The sequence below is a fragment of the Pinus tabuliformis genome, chromosome 2_2 (genome assembly GCF_031772625.1).
Source record: "Pinus tabuliformis cultivar Carrire ecotype Pingquan chromosome 2_2, CPIR1, whole genome shotgun sequence".
Lineage (NCBI taxonomy): Eukaryota > Viridiplantae > Streptophyta > Pinopsida > Pinales > Pinaceae > Pinus > Pinus tabuliformis.
In genome coordinates this window covers 724046376-724055075 of record NC_142300.1, presented here as the reverse complement: position 1 = coordinate 724055075, position 8700 = coordinate 724046376, and the positions used below count along the sequence as shown (strand labels likewise).

At 35.5% G+C, this 8700-nt stretch overlaps 1 pseudogene; it reads left to right on the top strand.

Annotated features, from left to right (window-relative positions):
• Positions 1–1266: 1266 nt before the first annotated feature.
• Positions 1267–1725, top strand: LOC149194708 (sugar transporter ERD6-like 4 pseudogene; annotated as a pseudogene).
• Positions 1726–8700: the final 6975 nt, after the last annotated feature.

The window sequence follows — 8700 nt, the reverse complement described above, 5'->3', positions numbered from 1 at the left end:
TGTACTTACAAGCTTCTTGTAACCATCATATAGTCTAGAGACCGCTCATATATGCCATGCAAATCAGACTCATGAACAACCTTTATTATTCATGAACCTCATATAGTCAGTAGTCATTAGCATAAGTCTCAATTCTATTTTTTGGATTAGCGTAATGACGCCTAGGTCTTAAATTTAGTTTCTTCATCAATGTGCTCAACAACTTCAAGATATTGAGGTAAAAATCATCTTGAAACTTTTTGATCTGTTAATAATTTAGGGAATGATGATAAGGAACTATTGTAAGCATTTGTTTGTATCCATTTCTCTTTCTTTACAAATAACCTTCCTAAAATGCTTCACCCCTTATTCCTCGTTATCTATAGAATCATTTGTCCCATCTATGTTTCAAAATTTAATCAGACTTGTAGAAATTGTTACTTCTCTTAACAACCTTGTTGCACCAAAGTTTGGGAATTTTTAGTTATTCCATGTAGAGAGGTTTCAAGTAAAAGACTTGATGTTATTTAAGGGTTTCCCAAGGATTTTGGGATGCACAATTTTACTTATGAGTGAAAGTCATGATCAGTTCAAAAAAGTTAAACATGTTGTTCAATATGTAGTGTTTGTGGCTTACCATTTATTCCTTGAGACCGTCTTACTTGTAGATGAAGGTGCCACCTTATTTTAAATTCCATTGAAATCACCCATAAAGGTAAGTAAAAAATTAAGTTTAGATAGATCTATTTCTATGATACCCATTTCTATTATCCTTATTCTAGAACAAAAACAATAAGGAGAATTGCAAAACTTGAAAATATTTGAGTCAATTTCAATTGCCTTTACCTTAGGAGATGACCCTCTAATTTCTACCAATAAAGGAGATTTCAACCCACTTATTATTTTGGAACCCTTGGTGTGGCCAATCAACTTTCTATGACCATTGGTATCATGTTGGAAAAAATGTTTGGGGTTTTTTCTTGGTTGGAAGGCTCTAGCCATTGTGGGTGTGGCTCCTTTTTCTCTTTTGGTTTTAGGGCTGTTCCATTTTATCCTTGAATCACTAAAATGGATGGTAAAATAAAATAAATGGTAATGGATATTTTGAATCCTCATTGCAAGCTCTTAGAGGAAGTCAGGTTGATGTGTCCTAAAAGCTGTTGAAATTGAGAGTGTAATGGAGTCAAGAAATCAACAATCCAAAATATTTTTTTTAGAGATATTTGAATGAAAATATGCAATGCCTCTAAATGTTGGCTTTGTGCTACTTCTTTTACAATAGTTGTTATGACTAGTATCAATATAGAGTTGATTTAGAACACTGGTATTCATCTCCTTTTTATGGTCCCCTCTACATGAATGGTTATTTGTCTTTTCCTAGTTGGCCTTGCCTTTTATCTAAAAAGCCACTTAGTTGGAGATTAAAATCTTGCCATTTTGGACTTCACAATTTTGTTGGTTTACATTTCCCTTTATCCTTTGGTATTAGGGTTGTTCCCTAATTAATCATGTCAAAGATACTTCCTTTTAATGTCATGGGATTTGGATGGGAGTGTCGCAACATTAACAATTGAGTCATCTTTTTGGTTGGTGACCATGACAATAAATTTACTTCTAGAATGGAGCATTGTAGGAACATTCCTTCTTTACACTATCATATGTTCTATGAATTTGGTGTTTGTGAAATTTTGCGTGCTTGGAACTAAAGGGTGGACAATAGAGGAAATTGACTCATAATTTAGATGAACTTAATGTGGAAAGATGGCTCACATGTGATATGTTTTACTCGTGTAATTTGGTATCATGTGCACATAATTATGCTCATATAATAGAAAATAATTTAAATTTTTTATGTGATTGCACAACATGAAAGGGAAGACAAATATGGTTATCTAATAGCCACTCCTTAGCTTCAAACATCAGTGTTGTAATAGTATATTTTGTATCAATGTGCTTTGTCATGAGAAGTTTGCAGCTGCAATGAATCATAATTCATGAGTGAAGAAATGATTTTGGTTGAAGCTTTCAATTATTAATGTAATAGGATTATTCTAATATGGGCATTGTTAAAGTTATGGCAAAGGTAAGTAGAAAGATGGAAAAAGAAATATGTAGCTTCAACCGGTGAAGGATGTGATGTTGGAACTCATTGATTGGCTCAAGAAACACATACCAAATAAAAACTCTAAAATAAGTTGAACTATTGGTTATGTTCATGGATACTTTTGGATTGATAATATAGTGTTCCGTCCTTTAAAGGAACATGTTAAGTTTGATGGACGCTTAAATATATATTTTATTGATACGAGTTGGAAAATTATTTATAAGTAGAGATTAAGTACTTCCAAATAGGCAACCATCTTCTACTTTTGGTAATGTACCATTGGAAACATATTCCAAATTATCCAATATTCCAACATACTCTTAGGATATGATCATCAAAGGAAATGGGTTTTTTCCCAGTGCAAGAGTACAAGAATTAAGAAAGAAGATGACAAATTTTATGGAGAAGCATATTTATGATTTAGAAAATGAATTTATTAGGCACGCTCAATATGATAAGTGGTGCATAATTCACCCATCAAAAGAGGCACTAGAAGATATGACAAAAGCACAAGGCCTTTGGAACCTCTAAGTACCAGTGGATAGTATTTCCACAATTGAGAAATTTTCTGATGAAATAAAATTAGATATTCATATCAAGGATAAACATTAGAGGTTGTTTCTTGGGGCTTGTAATTCCAATCTTTAATATTCATAACTATGTGAAATCATGGGTTGCTCAATGTATGCTCCTTAAATTTTCAATTACAATGCACTAGACACAAGAATTACTGATATTATAAAGTTGTTAAAGTGGACGACACCAAGTTGAGTGCCAAGACTTTGGATATTGTCAAGAGGAATCATCCAAAATTTTGAAACACGGAAGGGAAGACTTTGAGCAGAATCAAGTTTTAGTAGAAAAACATTTTCATCAAGTTTCCTAAGATATGACCCAAACTAGGACCAAAATGAAATTCTAATGAGCTTTGAGTTAAATGTACCATGCAATGGTGAGGAAAAGAAAAAATACTTTAAAAATTCCAAATTAGAGAAAGAGGAGAGTAAAAGTGAAGGGTGTGGATAGACTTTGCATAATTCTAAGTTAACATAATTTTCATTAGTTAAAGTTGAAGCTAAAATTTTTAGAATATATTGCAGTATTAATCAGAAGTACAGGTAAATGACCATGTCTATTCTATTTAACCTTAAAGATAGAAGCAAACTTGAATTAAGGGAACATGTGGTTTCTAGTGAAATTACCCATGAGTTCCTCTATTCCATGATTGTAGATCAATTAACATCCAAAGAATTATTGCAATGAATGATTTCCAAAAAACAGGAGCTACTTATATGATAGTTCTACCTGACTTCGATGTTGAAAATTGAAGGCTAGGTTTCCTTACAACTTTGAAGTGGAATTGATGAGAATACAATTGGAGCATGTATTAACCTTGTCTTTGTACCAATTTATTTTGTATAGATTCCATCCTGGAAGGTGGAATTAGATTATACATGAAGCTCATCCTGTAATAGAAGGAATGAAAAAAGTAGTTTCATGACTGGGAAGAAGAGAAGACAAAAGAAATGGATGAAGTTATAAAAGAGGCGACAAATGAGTGAAATATAAGATATAAATGATTATTTTTGAGATCAATGCTTTCTATTGTCAACTTTACCTTGTTTGCATTAGGAAATGTAAAAGAGCAAGTGTGGGGGAGATGTTGAGTTGCCATTTTGTCTTCTCTTATACCATTTGAAACACCCATCCCTAGTAATTTTACCTCATTCCTTCACCATTTATTATCATTCCTACTATATTTCTCCATGAGTGTATTGCAACATACCTACAAGCATTAAGTAACTAATTATCATTAATTTCATTTATTTTTAATGAATTATATGGATTAAAAATTGGTTTATTTTTAATGACGGTTTAACCAGTTCAATTCCTATAGCTCCTTATAACTCCAATATCTGGCTTCCAAAGTTTTCATATGTGCGGGATTCCAATCCAAAATATGCCACAAGGGATTTTCTCTTGAGAAGGTTGAGATGGTTTTGCTCCTAAACGAACATCCACTAGTCACACGTTGATCTGGAATGGGGCACTAAAGGCTTCTTGTCAAATTACAAGAACCTCTCTCACTCCAAAGCTTAACAATTCTCCAAGATCTAGCTTATAATTGATACTTTGCGAAATTAAAAGAACTTGAAGTAGGTGTATATATTTTTTTTCCTTTAAATTGTTTGAGTGCTTATGTTCATTTTCTTAAACTGAAATAAAACACATAACAGTAAAACAGTGCAACAAATAAGCAAACCACATAAGGCAACAATATAATATGGAGTTCACCCTGATATCTTGGGATACGTCTCCTTGAGCTCTAATCAACTCGATTAGACTCTTTGGGATTATGGCTTCAATTCTTTTACAAATGCTACACTTAACTCCATTGGTTTACAACTGAACCAATGGGCTTAGAATGCCATCTTACCCCTGCTTGTCCTTGTTCTGCAAATATGTCTAAGCTTCTCTAGATTTGACTCCTTCAGTCAATGCTCTGAGCTTCTTGAGCTTCTGGCTTCTTTGACTCCCTCAGAATTCTGCATTTGTCTTTGGAACTCCTTCTCCTGTCTTCAGCACACCTCACACACCAACCACAACTCGATCATTCGATCTCTTGTTGTGCTGCAACTTCACTATAGCCTCATGGCTATTTTGAAGTCTATTAGAGCTCTCTGGCTCTGCGACTTTGCCTCCAACCTCTAGTGGCTTTGCCTCTATCAACCTTCTGGCTCTGAAGCTCTCTGAATTTTTGGCTCTGCAACTCTGCCGCACTCAAGCTCTTTGGCTCTGCAACTCTGCTGCACTCAAGCTCTCTGAGGAATCACCCCTATGCCATCGTCCCTAACCTCTGGTGGCTTCTCTGGCTTTCTCGAGCTTTCTATGTTATCTCTCGGGCTCTGTGAATCCCCCCTGTTAACTGTGTTCTCTGTGATTTTTGCAACACATCAGTTACAGTCTACCTCCATCATTGAAGACCAACTGTTTCATTATAAGAAGAAGTTTTCCATTGAAATGAATAGGCGGGCATGGGCAACCCAGTTGTTTGGCCTTCCTCCTGCAATTAATCCTGAAATAGCAATATAATGGAAATACACAGGAAAATGCATGAAAACACGTTCATTAGCAGTGAGCTAGAACTCAAAATATATGCAATCACCCCTATAATCCTTTCGGCTTCGTAAAATAGCTCGTTCATCATCCACCGTCCGATCAGTGATTGATAATCAACAACTGACGATCATTTTAGGTGACCCACTTGCACAGAGATTACCCACCCGAAAAATGATTTTCTCTCTCTTGTAGCGTGCTACATGTCGATTGGTGTATGGAATCATGTGAAGCCCTTCCAATACCACTTACCACCTGAAGCCCGTCTGAAATACCATTTAACACAGAAATCAAAAGTTTCGCTGTTGTATTAATAAATTCGTCGGGTCCGTTGCTTAATGAGGTTTAGCAGTAAATAACATTTAACCTCATTAATCATGTTTTTTGCTTTTAACCTTGTTCCACATCTTTGATGCTGTGAGCCAATCTTCGACTGCCACCTCATTCGCTGCGGTGACATCACCAAAAACCTATGACTCTATCCCGAGATGCCACATGTCTTGCTGACGTAGCCATTGACTCTTTGGCTTGAAGTTTGACTTGGTTCCATGGCCCATAGTCTTGCATCTCCGATTTGGAATCATTGATCGCATCTCGACTGTTGATTCCTTTCGATCCAACAGCTGACAATGCTCATCGCAATCAGCGCATCACAACTCTTCATGCCTTTGGTTAAGTCCTCTCCTTTTGGCATATTTGCGATGTGATATAATATTGTCTGATTTCCTTTTTGACCAATCAAACAGGGCCACGTGGCCCAATCCTAGCCTACCATGTGTCAACTGTGGATTGGCCCGTGAGCCTATACCAAAAATCAATATTTTCAATATAGTTTGAAGATTAATGAAATTGCCTCCTTTTCTAAGGACATTAGACAATTTTCATTTTACAATAACGCCTTCATCCAGAGTCCATTTTGGTCCATTCAAATTGTAGTAGATTTAGAATGAAGAGATATATGCAATGAGACTATTTCCAAGAGAATCATTTGACTTTCATTTTCATCTATGAGAAAGATTTTTAGACTTAAAAGTCTATTCTAGATCCATTTTGGATCACGCCTTCCCACTAAAAATCTTTTGGACTCCAAAAGACTGATATTCTGATTTGAATAGTAACTGAGAGTACATCACCCTCTTCTTTCATCCTCCATACACTTGCCTTGCATAGTGCATTTGAACCAAATCCTTTAAACACTTTCCTTCCTGGATGTGCTTGTCCCCTTGGGAAGAACTGTTTTCCTCCTTGAATTCATGCAGAAATTTTGCTAGGAATGTTACAGAAGGTTTGAACTTCTCTTCCTTGATCATTGATCCAAGGTGGCTCAAACAAATGTGAAGTTAAATCTTCTTCATAAAAATTTACATGTGTACCTGTTACAAAAATGTTCTTTTGACATCTTGTTAAGAACAACAAAATTACAGACAACAACTAGATGGCCTAAACTCTTTCTTCAACAAAAGAAATAGATTTTCACATCTTGTGAACACCTCCATGTATTTACATCTGCATACAAATGATAGACTAGATAACAAGCCAACAAAACATGCTTTTAAAACAATTGAACCTTCAAGTCAAGCATGTAGAAAATAACTTTAGGACTCTTTGTCAAAGATGAAACACTTCATCATCATCTCCATCTTGGAGACCAAATCATCTTTTTCCAAGTCAACAATAACATTATATGCATGCTTAAAAAAAAAGTAATCAACCCTTCAAGTTAATCACACATACATGTTCAAACACAAGGAAATCATCAACATCCCTTTGTTCATGCATATCATGCGTATGCATACATTTCATCCTTCAACTTTCGCTTAAGTACACTATACTTTCGAAGCTGAAATGAACATAATGTTGCAGCAATAAAGTGAGTCTCCTACTCAACTTTTCCATTCACCTTCTTGGTAAAACCCTGCAACTTGCATTCCATTAACAAAGAAATGCAAATGGATGTGATACATTTCTTTTCACATCAAAAGATATGCAAATTTAATTGGATAAGAACTCTAACCATTTCTTACCAATCCATTTCAAAGGTCCTTCCTTTGTCTGCACATCAACAACAGCATGTGAATCATCTTGAAACACATAATTTATGGAATCTTTCTTTCCATTCCTTCCATTCTCTCTTTCCACCTTCTTAAAATTTCATGGAAGCATTATTGGATTCAGAGTCCAACACTTTTCAGCAATGTGTCCTTGCTTATGGCAGTAAGTGCAATGCATGTGCATCTTCTTGACAACATGATTTTCCTTGTCCAATGGACCTTTGGCTTCTTGATTCCTTTCCTTCAAAAGTTTCCTGTATGTGGCCATTCTCTTCCAACATATAGAAACATTATGGTTATCCAAACCACAAAAGGAACATTCAATTCTTTTCCCATACTTATGTGGAAGTTTACCATGCTAAACATAATCAAAAGGAATATGGTTAAAACCAGATTTATACCTTTCTCTCTCACCTTTATTGCCTTCATGAGGAGGTGAATTGAATGAAGAAGTAGCTTCCTTTGGAACACCATCAACCTCTTCAATAGTTTCAGAGTTTCCACAATTCTTTGGTTCAAGTGCATGCTTATGAACACATTCTTCTGGAAAATGATGTTTCAACCTATTGCATCCCCATGAATACAATCTTTACATTCTTGAGGTAGAAGTTTTGAAATGAAACTCCTTCTTGGAACTGTTTCAATGGCCTTCAGGAAGCTTTGGAACTTTCTCCATAAGACTCTCCATAGCCAAGACCCAAATACTTAGGCCTTTCCTCAACCATTATTGGCTCAACAATACCTTGTGCATGCTTTTCCAAGCCTTTTCCTTCATGGCCCATCTTGGACATTAACTTGGCACCTATGGCTCTTGTATGTTTTTCAAAAGAACCAACATAAACATTCTTAGAGGAAATTGAAGACAAACTGGAATTATTTACCTCTTCTTCAAGTTGATACTTGACTAAGGCTTCTTTAGCAATAAGGAGTTGTGTCTCCAATTCATGCATCTTTTCCAGGTTCATATTTGCAATATGGAGTTGTCTCTCCATTTCCTGCAATTTGTCAGAAAGCAACTACTTCTCTTCCTTCATGGAATTCAAATGCTCTCAAAGTATGATGCTCTTCCTTCCATCCTCATACATTTATCTCACCATATCCATCATGATGAATAAGTCCTGCTACATGTCTTCATCAAAGAATCTTGTGATGAAGGAGCATTTTGAGGACTCACTTGTAGAAGTTTTCATTATGAAAATGAACAAAAGAACTTCAAACAAAATCAACAAAGAGCTTATTCAAGAAACCTTTTGCAACAAACCTCTTGTGCTTCAAGGATTTCTTTGAGGTCCTTTTGGATAAGAAGAATGCCTTTAGCCCTTCTTCCTTCTTGTCCTCCCCTAGACTTAGCTGACAATAGCTTTCCCTTCACCTCTGCCAACTCAAACAATAGCTAGTTTACAAACAATCAATCCTTGACTATTTAAACCCCTGTCAAGTTAAGCAAGA